We start from the raw sequence: 12,927 nt of genomic DNA, 5'->3' as shown, positions 1-12,927 counted from the left end.
AATATGATGATATAACAAAAGGCAAATGGTGTTTATTGGGGTTGTAAAAGCCTTTAAGTACATCTTTGTTAATGCTGATAACATCTTTACACACGTCATTCTACCAATCCATGGTTTAGTCAGGTATCCTTTGTCCAATCATTCTTTATGTCAGCGTGACCTCTCCTGACTGGTGGGCGGGATTGCTTGCTGACCAACTTGCTGTCTGTCGTGCTTATCCATTCGTCCCAGGGGAGCCTTTCGGTCCAAGAAATCCAGTTAGTCCTTGAGGCCCTGACGGTCCTCTGCATTCCTCAGATAAGTTCCTCCAAGCTGTTTACCATCTCTCCGAGGACAGTTCGTCCTTGCCCGTTACAGCATGGGGGAGGCCTACAATGCAACAGGTTCCCACATAACATCAAGATTAATTCATCTGGTAATATTTTGTCAGAACCTTTGCAAAGGTTGAGATTCTGATTTCAGAATACAAGTTATGGTAATTGAGATTTGCTCTTTAAGTTATTGCTGTTCTTTTCTGCTAAGGTGCAGACTTGTTTTACAGAAAACAAAATGTGCAACTACTCCCCTCAAAAAAAAAAAAAAGAAAAAAAGAAAAAAAAAAAGATCTGACTTCTAGCAAATACAAACGAACAAAACAGTGCTAGAAAAAATGGACTTCTGTTTTCTCACAAGTAGAAATAAGCAAGATAAGACATAAAAAAAAGCATCACTTTCTTCATGTGAACAAACACCTCAAAAGTCTGATTATGGTGATTGTTTCTTATACCTTAAAATCTGTCTACAATCTATTGTGTCTCCCTCTTTAGTTTTAATCCATCTATCTCATTTTCAAGTTACACATTTATTAAGGTAAGATATTGCAATGAGAGATTGCTATATGCTCAATCACTGCTGTATGCTCAATGTCAATATAGTGACCTGCATCATGGGATGATCATAACCTGGCAGAATACTAAATTCCTAGTCAAACTTGTGCTGCTATTGAATGATCAAATGCGTATTCCTTTGCCACCTTCCAATTTTTATATCAGCTAAGGCAAAAGTCCCACAGATGACAGCCTCATTCAACATGCAGGCCTAATTCATCCCTGGAGTACTGTCTGTCCTACACAAAATGTAATTAAGTAATTAAAAATTGTATCAAAATGCATACACACAGGGGTATAGGGAATTAAAAATGCACAGTCAGTGTTAATTCTAGCATTTCTTCATTTTTCAGTGCTTGACTTTGCAGGCTTAATGATATTCTAACAGAGTTTTTGCTATGTTTGTTAAAAAGTAAGTTGAAAGTGACTCTAAATGGCTATCATGGGGGGCTGGTTTAGAAGCCCATGTAGTTACAGTTTAAACTGGTTGAAAACCTTAAACCAAGAGTTCAGACCTCTTTCAGTTCGGTTAATAAGGTTTGTAAGCAGTAGAAGTTGTACATAATTTGTGACCTTTTATGAAGATCAACTACAAGAGGAAGATATGGCATGTATTTTGCTGGGGTTTTTACACTACTGGCTGATAGGAAATGACATTATGTAAGAAATGTTCTATTACTCCAGATCTTCTCTATTTCCAGTCACCTCTTACTTCGTGCTAGATTTGGATACACTATGCTCTGTCGGTCTTCTGTCTCCTGAACTCCAGAGTTCCTGTCTTATTTCTTCACATATAAGGTTATTAATTTTAATATTATGAATGATAAGATTAGGAAATGTAAAATGATAATTTCCTGTTTTCCTCTAATATTTTTTTCTGTCCATAACTACGCATGCCAGTCTTGCGCTTCTCGTCTGCCTGCATAGGTGTGCAAAATTCTCAGATAAGCACTAGGATTTGACTCTAGATGAGTAGCATAGGTGACAATCAGTACAGGAATATATAAAAATAGGTAGGAAGCTTCTTAAGGACCTACTTTTATTAACTGAAATGTTATAGCAAAATGGAACACAATGAACATTGATCACTATGTAATCTGTAATAAATTTTAATATTGATAAAGATGATACAGGGGAACTGCAGAGACTGTAGTGAAATTCATAATCAAAGAAACACACTCCTACATGTATAGTAGTGGCAGTATTGCAAGCATCAGACAGCAATGCATCAGAGAGAGTTGGGCATTTTTATCTTTTTCAAGATGATTTGTTCTTGTATTTCTTCAAATACCTGTCAGTATTTAAAAAAAATTGTGTCTTTCTAAATGCATTTGAATTTTTTCTTATTCTTTAATTCTGCCTTTGAAGTACAATGTTTGACCTTGCTGTCCAGTAGAATTGTAGTTTAAATGAAAACCCTTGTAATTTTTCATGGATCCCTGCAGGCTTTAAGTTTGAATTGAATGTCAGTGTATAGTGCAAGGTGCAACTGCTCTATAGTCTGTCAATGCACTGACATCGGAAACCACTTTTATTTTGAAACTTTTTTCAAACAAATGATTACACTTGATTTAGAATCTCTTATCTCACTAATAGTAAACATTATCGCAACTGTCTTTGAAAACTGTCTGTAACTCACTGTGGAGCATGGTTAGTGTCTACATGAGTATTTAACAGTTTGAAACTCCAATAGAAAGAGGTATGGCTTTAGAGAATATCATTAAAAGAAAATAAAATCTAACTGTAACAATAATGTTGTCAACAAAATGTTGCATATGTAGCATGTCGCCTAAATAGTCTAAAGTGTCAGAGGGAGAAGAAAGCTTTTTTTGTTAAAGTAAATATTGTTTCCCTGACTTAGGTCTTGCTTTGTAGATTTTGAAATATGTAATAGTCCTCAGGAGAGACAGCACAGTTCTTGAAAGATGAGTCTAAGGCCTGTAGTGGTATTGAAAGGAATAACAGACAGATGCCTCTTTGTAGATTTGAGTGTAATGGTGCTTAAAAGAAAACGAATCCGTCCCTGGTTGTCTTTTTGACATTTTCAGATGGTAGCAAGCTCTGCAGGGAGATTCAGCTCTCTGTTTTGTCAGATAGAAGTCTGGGGACTGTACAAAACTTAGAAGCTACAGATTAAATTTGCTTCTTCACTTATATGATAATTCTGTTTTCAGGAAAACACTGCATTTCATTTTTAATTTTAAATCTGCAATTTCTTATCTGTTCCCATCCTGGCACGCTAAGATGATAGCTTCCCAGCTGAAAACTATATCAGTGCGAAGGAGTTCATAACACTGATCACAGAAATGGACAAAAGGATTTACTGACATGACATTAAATCTAATTCAAGAAGGAAGTTTGGAATGTATTAACTCATGGAGGTAAAACTTGGATAAGCAAATAAAAAACCTTACATTTTTCGTATGAGTACTTTTGTTCAAATTTTTACTGTTTCTAGACTCACTCTTGAAAAGGACCAGGCACTTTCCTGCTACACTGGCATAAAAAGGCAGCACAAAACTACAATCTGAGCATGGTGTAATAATGACGCAGTATCTCAAATAATAAAGGTATTAGGTACTGTGGAGTAAGACCTGATGTGGCAACAATGACCAGAAAATTTGAAAAATATTTTCAGGTTTTAATTGTATATGCCTTTTTAAAGACAAAAGAAGAGTGAGCAGGATGATAAATACAAAAATACAACACCTGTCTCAGGAAGTTCCTAAGCTGCATACCACTGTGGTTGTTAGTTTTACCTGGAGAAATATCACTAATTCCTTGTTCTTATACTATTTTCGTACTCTATACCAGCACTGTGAAGTTAGGTGTATATATCTTAATTTTTTCTTTCTCAAAGGCACAGCTGATAACTGTATGGAACAGCATGCATTTCTAAGTAACTAAAATAACTGAAAAGTGACTTTAAAGTTAAAATAATTTTCTATTTTTCTTTCTCAAAGGAATGTTTCTTTGAAATTATCTACATCACCATTCATTGATGACAAGGTAATATTCCTAAAAGAACTGTATTTTTCCTCTTCTTAATATTCTGAAATCAAAAATGTGGTTTAAGTGTATACTTGTTTAATCTCAAGTCTCACAAAAATTTATTCTATTTAGAGATTAGAGTTTACTTATTGTCTACAATTGCAGATCCCTCTGCAAGGACGAAGAGTAGAGATTCTACTAAAACAGAAAAAAAATAAAAGAAGCACAAAAATACCAGAAACACAAACCACTGGGTTGTAGGAGTAGTTAAGGTCAGGATGGAAGAAAGGCCAGTAGTAAACTTGCCAAGAAGTTTGGGTTGTGTGTCTCACCATGCAATACAATTGCATCAGTCACCGTTTATGTCTGTTACTTAATAGTTCATAACTGATTCAGCTTGTTTAAACTACCTGCTTCAACTTTTGATTTAACTGAATTTTGATTGCTTTATATAGCTAAAATACGTTGCAGAAGCTAATCCAAGTTAGAAAACTGTTCCAGGGTGTTTCTGTTAGCTGAAAGTGTCAGCAATTTTTATATGAGTATACGCTAAGCAGTCTTCGAGGTGGGATTTTTCTTCCTTAATGATAAGGCAGGTTAAATAGCATCTGGTTTAAAATTGGTACGATCTTTTGCTTGTTGGCAAGCAGAGAGGTTCCAATTCTGCCTATAAATGAAAGGAACTAGCATTTGCCAATTAAATTAAGCAGCTGTTTCACATACACTATTGCTAATAGCTACCAACTTAACTTGAAGCCATTACTCCAGATTGTTTAATGAACTGCTTTTAATACATAGTAAGTGCTAACCTCTGTATCTCAATTTGTTGAACGAGCAGGGAGGAGTATTTAAAAGCACATCACCCTTCAAACTTCTATAGCATCATAGGAAGTGTCAATGCAATGAAGCACAAGAACTTGAGACTTTCTTTCTTTGCTATACAAATTTCTAAGAAGGATCCTAGAGAGAATAGTACTGTTTAAAATAATTTTGACAGTGTGTGACAAAAGTCTACCATTCTCTGATGCTATGCAGCGTGGCTGTATTTTTCTCTCCTAAGGAGAGGAGGTATGTTATGCACACTATGTAAACTTGCAGCTTGTAATCTTTTGGGTTACTGCACAATTCTGATGATAAAACCAAAATCCTCTCTGAGCATGCCAGGATTTTTGCCTGTGATTTTTTTTTTCATTCTTTCTAATCTTCAAGCACTAGAAATAACTGGTTCAGAATTCTGCAAAAGACTTTCTTGTGTAGATATACATTATTTGAAATCTAGCTCACTTAATGCTGCTGTTTCTATAGTCTTTTTGCTTCTCAGCTGATGGCTCTTGGAGATTTCTGTAAACTGGATTACAATGAATCACTATCTTCCAACTCTAAACATTGGTAGTAAGAGCATGCGTTATACTCAGTTGTACGTATGTCTGCAAATACTACTTTTTCAGGTAGTAGAACTGTAGAACTTCTGAAGAGTTTAAACAAGGTAAATGAGAATATTCCGTCTTGATAAGCTTCAACTGTCCAAAAAAAAGAAAATATCTTGGTTAGAATGATTTTATAAGTTGAATCATGTATGTCCAGAGAAACAGGAGATAAAGCTTCAACACAAAAAGGAAGTATAGAGAAGGTAAAAGCATAGAGGGCTTTCTCAGGAGGTGTCTGAACCCTTCTTTTCTTTTGGCTCAAAGCTTGCTTTCTGAGGTATGTTTTGTGATAAGACTCTAACTTACTTACCAAGGAGACAAATGGTGGGTGTCGCCGTGTGGCAATCAACATCAACCGTGTGAACATTCGAAAGCATTTCCTTCAGGGCTGTTTGCCCCAGGAAGAGAGTGCTCAGGAGTGTTTACTGGTGGAAGATCTGGCCTGTGACCAAGTAGCACCAGCTTGGTATGTGAGACTGGGGAATGATACCATCGTATCCTGTGAAAAACAGGATGCGGATGGGCACCTTCCTGCTCCCTCTTATCTGCTGGCAAGGCCCGGAAGATGGGTTTTCTGCTGAGATCCCAAAGCCAGAAGCTGCCACTCCAGAGAGAGCTGACTCAACCACTAACTGTCACTCCAAAGAGAGCTGACTCGACCAATTTGGACTTATAAATAAGTGCGTACTGCTGTTGGAGGTCGTAGTCGACCAAAGGGGTTGTCGACCGAAGGGGTTGTCGACCAAAGGGGTTGGTCAACCAAAGCGGTTGGCAACCGAACAACAAGCCCTGATGACCCATCACCTGAGAAGATCAACGTCGGCGCTACAAACAACGCTGGACCCCTGGTGGTGACTATCTCTCTTGCTTTCTACAAAGACTCCTTGCTTTTTCATCTCTTTTCTATCGCCCACCTTCCCTTCCCCATCTCCCTAAGCTACTAGGATTTGTAATAAACTGGTCGGGCTAACATTTGACCCGTTGTGTCTTAATCTCGCCGTCGGGTATACATATATTAAAAGAACCCCTTCTCCCTCCTGTAAATTGGAGCGAGACAGGAGGACTATACAGACACTGTTTAGACATGCAAGAACAGTTAGGAAAATCACGTTCTGCTGGTCGTGAAACTAGGGAGGGATGTGAACGATGGCATATGAGTGTGTCACATATTAGCCTTTGTGCATGATATATAAGCCTCTAGTACACTAGAAGCAACAGAAAGGTGGAGGGAAATGTAGTCTAGTTGGTCAATCGGTGACTTGGTTATTACAGTGGTGTAATAACACAAAGATGTTGTCCTATGAGGAGAAACTGGATGAGCAAGGCTTGTACAGCCTAGGGAAGGCAGTGCCTAAGAGCTGGTCTTGGTTTCATCTACAGCAGAGGTGGACAGGAAATGATGCAAATAAATTACAGTACAGGAGCTTAGGAAAAGATACAAAAACTGATTGTGTTTTGCAATGATTACTGTGTTTGTATTTCTTTCTCTGACTTAGCCAGGACAGCTGTCAAACACATGAAGAGGTTGCTTAAGAAGCTGTTGAACCTCCATCCTTGGGGACGTTAAGAATTTGAGTAGTCACAGTTGTGAACAACCTGGGAGCAAGAAGATGACTTCAGTGACCTCTTGAGATCCCTTCTAACATAAATTACAGTTCCGTGATTATAATGTAGACTTACTCAATTACTCTAGAACCACTCTTTTTTTGAGACTTCTAATCAGAGTTTTCCTCTGACCTGATTCAAAAAGAATGCCAATGTTTATAGCGGGATGTACTGGACCATTCAGAATTAGTTTCAGATTTTATTCAATATCAACATTTATTACTCATTCAGATACAAAACTGCTGGTGTTCAAGTGTTCAGTCTTTGATATATTTCTAACTTTCGTAAGCAAATTTCAGAGTCATTGAAACCACCTCCAGAGAGCATCCCTTTCCCAGACCTAATTTCTAATTCTGTGTTAAAAATGTTGAAATGTGGTTTTATTGATTTCCCTTCCCCCACCTTACAGATACTTGTTGCACCAACTTAAACTGCAGTTAGTCTTGCTTATATATTTCTATGGCAAAGTTTTGCCTTAGTAATACAGAATCTAGAAATACATGGTATTTTTTTCTCTCTCAATTGAAATTCAAACAATCAAGCAACTGCAAAATAAGAAAGGCTTTCATTTTTTCCTTGTTGTAATGTAGATCTTATGCATCTCTTAGGTGCAGTAAAGGGTGAAAAATAAAAATATTTGTTAGAAGTCTTCATATTTTCCTTCCTTGTTACTAGCTGACATCTGCCTGAAAAAAAGGAGAGAAAATAACAACAAAAAAAGATTAAGAAATACAAAATTAAGGAAATTCCAATAGACCTCTTGCAATCGGCTTTCTCTGTGGTTTTTTTTCTGTTACTGTTTTATGAATTAATCAGATTAGAGAAATCATATTTATATGTGGATTGGGGTGGGGGGATATTCTCGAACAAAATCCACAAAAAACAGATGCAAACTTCTGACTTTACAGATGGCTGTTTTTCTTAATTATATGGATAACAGTTTAGAAATACATAATTGGTCATGCTTGACAAGTAATAGCAGTTTTTCCAAGATAAACAAATGTTCACATTTTTCATACTTAATCAGGGAGTTTATGTGCAAAAATGACCAAATGTATCATCTATTCTAAGCCTCCTATGTTATTTTATAATAAACCACCATCTGTACTTTGATTTTATAGAGTCTGTGTGATGACCACAGAATCTGATTACATGGCAGATGGTTTTGAAGAAGAAACGAGGTATTTATTTATTTATTTTTAAGTGAACTACAAAAGCTCACTTCATTAATTTAGAGATGTCCCCAAAACAAGTTTATTCTTCTTTCATATGGCAAGTAGCTCACTAGCTATCTTTTTCTGGCTTTCCTGTCTTCCAAACTCAGACTTTTCTGGAAGTGCTCTTGTATATTTATATTTCTATCTTGTATATTTTCATAGTATCTATACTGTTAATTAATTAATTTAGTTGTATGCTGAGAGCTTGACATTTTTATCAGTTTTGCTCGCTATTTGTTCTATGAAAGTTCCTAACTTTGGGATTTATCCTGGTGAGTAAATATGGCTGAAGTAACTACTCATTACTACCTTCTATTTGTTTTGTTGTTGTTGTTTTCCACTGTGAGTGATTATTTCATTAAAAAAATATTATTTCTGACTTTTGACATTTAGGTAATATTTGCAGAATGTTAGTGATCAGGGCTGTGCCTGGAGCAAGGCTTGAAAGCAAGCAGGGTGAGGTACAGCTTCTCTCAGGGAAAGGTGTGAATCATTCTCCCTTCTGTCTTGGAGATGCTCTAGCCACATCTCTGAGTCAGACTGGGCACACACCACATGCATATAATTTTAACGATGTGTGATTTAATAGGATATTTTTCTAGTATTCAGTGAGGAATACTTAATGGAATCCAAAATCTTACTGTACTTCTCAATAACTTCTCAGTTTAGAAAAAACCTTACCAACATGAAAGAAAATCATCTGGCAGGTGAATCCTCTGCTCTTTTCCCCCTAGTCCATGCTTCCAGCTCCTGGAAAAATAGAATATTTTTAGTGAAACAGTGAGGATATAGCATGTTTTCAGCTAATGGGAAAAACATACAGTCACATGTAAGTCATTTAGACTCTTCCTACACATTTTTCTTCCAGCCTTTTCTCTTAGTCATATAGGAGTGACTATCTAAGTTGTGCTCCTTAGGGTTCTCCTAGCATGCTGCGTGCAGCATACTTTTAGTGCCTGCTTCTGGCATACTGTTTGTTCTTTCAGGGAAAACAAGTAACACTGAGTTAGATGTTAGCAAGTCTCCATGTGATTAAAAATTGGTGGAGAGTACAAAAAAAAAGCATAATCCCAGCTTTGAATAGTCATTAGAATGTAATGAGAATGTTGTTTTCTCTGCAATCATGACCTAGTTTGAGCTGGTTTAGGTAGCATAAAATGATAAGGTGGGAATAGAAAGGCATTTTATCATATTACCAGATGTAGAGCTCTTTCCATTTGGGCTGGGTTTTGAGAAGCAATCTGTTTCCAGGTTATTGCAAAGGATTTTCTTTCATATCTTGTGCCACACAGATTTGCTACTTTATTAATAATGGATATGAAAAAGAGAGTAGAACTGTCATTGAGGATATTACAAAAATAGTTACAATAGTAGCTGGGGATGCTTCATTTCATACTATTGGTAGATATGTACATATATATATATATATATTCCTTTGGTTAGTTTCTGTTTTACTGTTAAATTTTTTTTGATTTAGTTGGATATTTACAGCTCCAAGTAATTAGTAGTGTAGTGCCTGTTACTGAAGAATAGAAGAAATATTAATTACACTTTGTAACTACTCCAGCTCTTTAGGGTTGGCCAGTCTGAGCTGTAGGGTTGGGAATGCGCCTTTTGAGCAAGTGAGGTTGAGGCAGCAGCAACGTTCCTCATACCTTTGTCCCCCTGAGCATTTGTTTCCTATTGCCCTGGGGCCAGGAGGCCGCTAAATCAAGGAAATACATAAACCCAGAAATATTTGATTCAAATATGTTGGGAAACGCCCCAAGTTTTCCCAAAGGGTTGCCCTCCTTGCGTGGGGAAGCACGACCACTCAATGTGAGTGCACGCAGCTTCAACTTTATTGTAGCAACACACCATCTTATATAGCATATATGCTTCCAGGGATACAGGGTCTATGCGACCAAGCGTATAAGAGAACAATACCGTTACCCAGGCTAATTTTGTGTACAGTACATGTTGTTAAGTACAGAACTCTACTAGAAACACCACATTCCATGCAGGTATAACTTGCCCCTTTCATCTAAGATTACATCGTAAATCATTAGTAAATCAGTAGCTACGTGCTGCCGAGCAACCTGCCCTCCAACACAAATACTCAGAAAATAGATATACCTTTACTTGAACTTTAAAAACTTCTTAAATTTTGCAAAGTGGCTTCAACTAATTTAATGAGAATTAGTTTTCTCCTAATATCATTAATACCCACTGTTTCAGGTCATGTTGGAACAGCTACAAACAGAGGCTTTACTGTGGTATATCTGTGCTTCTATTTCTCATCTCAGGTTGAATCAGGAAGTACAAATGTATATGAAGTGGAAATTAGCTGTTAAAAATTGTCATGGTTTGCTTGTTTGTTTTAATACTTTTGAAGTTCCGTTTGGTCATCTTTCCAATTGTGGTAGAATTTGCATTGCTTTTTATTACATTAACATCTGTATTTTTCTCTTTATTGGATATTAAAAAATATAACAGAAATAGAATAATATATTATAATGTATATAACAATATATGCACCTTACATACAAGAATAAAATATATATAACAAAAAAGGCAAATAATTTATTTTTATACTAAGCAAAAGCTATCTAGACATTTAAAAATTTATAAATATTATAGTCTCATAATGTGGAATTCAGTATTTCCCACAACAACAACAATAACAACAAATAAGAAATAAATAATTGCATAATAGGAAGATAAAACTAAGAAGGGAAAGAGAAAAATTGCATAGAGATAATTTGCAGTAAACTTATAAGTTAATTCATGTGCTGGTTTGGGAGTTCTTTTAAGCAACTGGCTGTACCCCAGAACCTCACCTTGAGCAGGGACATCTCTTGAGGTTAACTAACGCCTGTGCAGAGAATCACCTGGGCCATGGTGATGTCTTGCCTACCGATCCTCAGTAAGTAATTTTCTGTTTTTAAGCTACCAGCTTCACTGAGATTTGATTGTAGATTCATTATGCATCCCCAACTCTCTGTGTAGCAAATAGTCAAGGATACCTAGCCATTTCGAATCTTGTTAAGTCGCTGTCATAATTTTTCAAACAACTACCATCTTATATCTATTTTATACAAATAAATATCTTTCTGCCTTCCTCTCATGAGTGAATTGTGAAGTACTTTAGTCTCCATCCGCAAAATAGAGACAGTTGGAAAATGAAAGTGATTGAGGGCTAACGATATAATTTTTAAGAGCACAAGTGTGGTAATAAGATAAGTTATATGGTAAAGGATAGGAGAAAAATATACTACTTTGTACATTATAGGTAAGACGCTTAATGAATACTTAATTAACATCTGTCATCTAGTTTTGAAATGACAGTGATAAATACAAAAAATAAAATCTTTGAAGTCTGGAAAAAAATTCCTTAGTGACTGCCTCAAGTGTTTGGATCTGTTTAGTATCTCAAAGAACATTAGAAATTTGCCTTGATCAACAAATGGTGTTGGAAACAAATAATAATGGATGGAAACCTCTTAGAGAAGTTAATGAGAGTAGAGGGATAGGGGGCAGTATAAGAAAAAACGTAAGATTCATAGATGATCTGCTTTTGGGAGATGACAGTAGTCAAATTGACCTTGGAAATTAGCAAATATTTTTTCATGAAAAGAAAATTAGTCTGGAATCAAATAGAGATGCATGGAACGTTTACAAGTCTTCAAGATCTTGTATGTGTCTAGAAGACAGTATTTTCTATGTATTTGACAATATATATTGTATCTTGAGACTACCTGATGTAGCTGAGCAACGTTAAGATTTTCAGATACAACTTGATATATGTTCTCAGTTCTTAAAAAAACAAACAAAAAAACCCAACAGGCACACAAAAATCACAATGCAATTCGACTGAAAATAGAAATAAGAAAGAATAAGTTGTACTCAGAAGGCAAAGACATAACAGGCTTGTGTTTTTTCTCATTAGAAATATTAATATACAGCTTAGAATTGCGAAACTGAAATACAGTTACCAGTCAGAACGAAAACTGTATATAACATAAAAAATGAAATTCTGGAAGAAAGAAATCTTGACCGAAAGCACTTTAAATCACTTGGAATAAATTATATTCTGCAGTGAACACTTGTTCATTTGTCAGTTTGTGAACTTGAAATGCATTTTTGTTTCCTTGATGAGGACTCTAATTTCCAGTTTGTTGTTTGATTTTTTTTGTAGCAATGACGCTATTTGTACAAAAAATCCTTTCTGCTTATGTAGCCTAGTATTTTCATTTGATGAAAATAAGAGCTGGAATGTGAATGAATTCAACTTCTGTGCCAAATTCTTGGTACAAATGATTCTGCCTCCAATGGTATATTTAAAAAATAAATTAAGATCACACTCTTTTCTCTTGCCACTTGTGCTTGACCCTCTTCGATCTCTGTCAACGGTTTACGGGCGTTAGGCCCGATTCTGTGACGAAGGGGACGGGGGACCCACGGGTCCACGTCCCGGGAAAAGGGGAAAGGGGAAAAGGGTAGGGAGATGGACCTGAGAGCAAAGAACAGCGGCAACAATCTGAGGAGAAACAAACTAATTTACTAAATAAGATATCAGAATGCAAAACAACACACTATAATACAATATAATTACAATTTAAGCTGATAAATCCAATACAGAGAGAAAGAATGTCCAAAGTCAAGGTAGGCCTTACTCTACTACCGACAATAAGACGTCTGGAGAGCGAGGTGCTGCCAAGATGAGAGACGGTGGAAAAAGGGACAAGGTCTCATGATCTGCAAGTTTTTATCTTTTCCCTCCGGCTGGAAAATGGTAACAGAGGAGCAAAGTGCTGTGGGGAATGTAGTAGTCCTTCTCTT

The 12,927-nt window shown here is 36.2% G+C and overlaps 1 long non-coding RNA gene across 1 annotated transcript; it reads right to left on the bottom strand.

Moving 5' to 3' along the window:
- On the bottom strand, positions 6,336 to 10,053 carry LOC110398807. The gene is made up of 3 exons (XR_002438625.1): positions 9,656 to 10,053; positions 8,788 to 8,856; positions 6,336 to 7,575 (listed from the first exon to the last, which is right to left on the bottom strand). It is a non-coding gene; the product is annotated as an uncharacterized LOC110398807 (long non-coding RNA).

This window comes from Numida meleagris, chromosome 4, assembly GCF_002078875.1.
Source record: "Numida meleagris isolate 19003 breed g44 Domestic line chromosome 4, NumMel1.0, whole genome shotgun sequence".
In the NCBI taxonomy this organism is placed as follows: domain Eukaryota; kingdom Metazoa; phylum Chordata; class Aves; order Galliformes; family Numididae; genus Numida; species Numida meleagris.
Note: the sequence above shows the minus strand (reverse complement) of the source record. Positions and strands in the feature narration are given on the sequence as shown.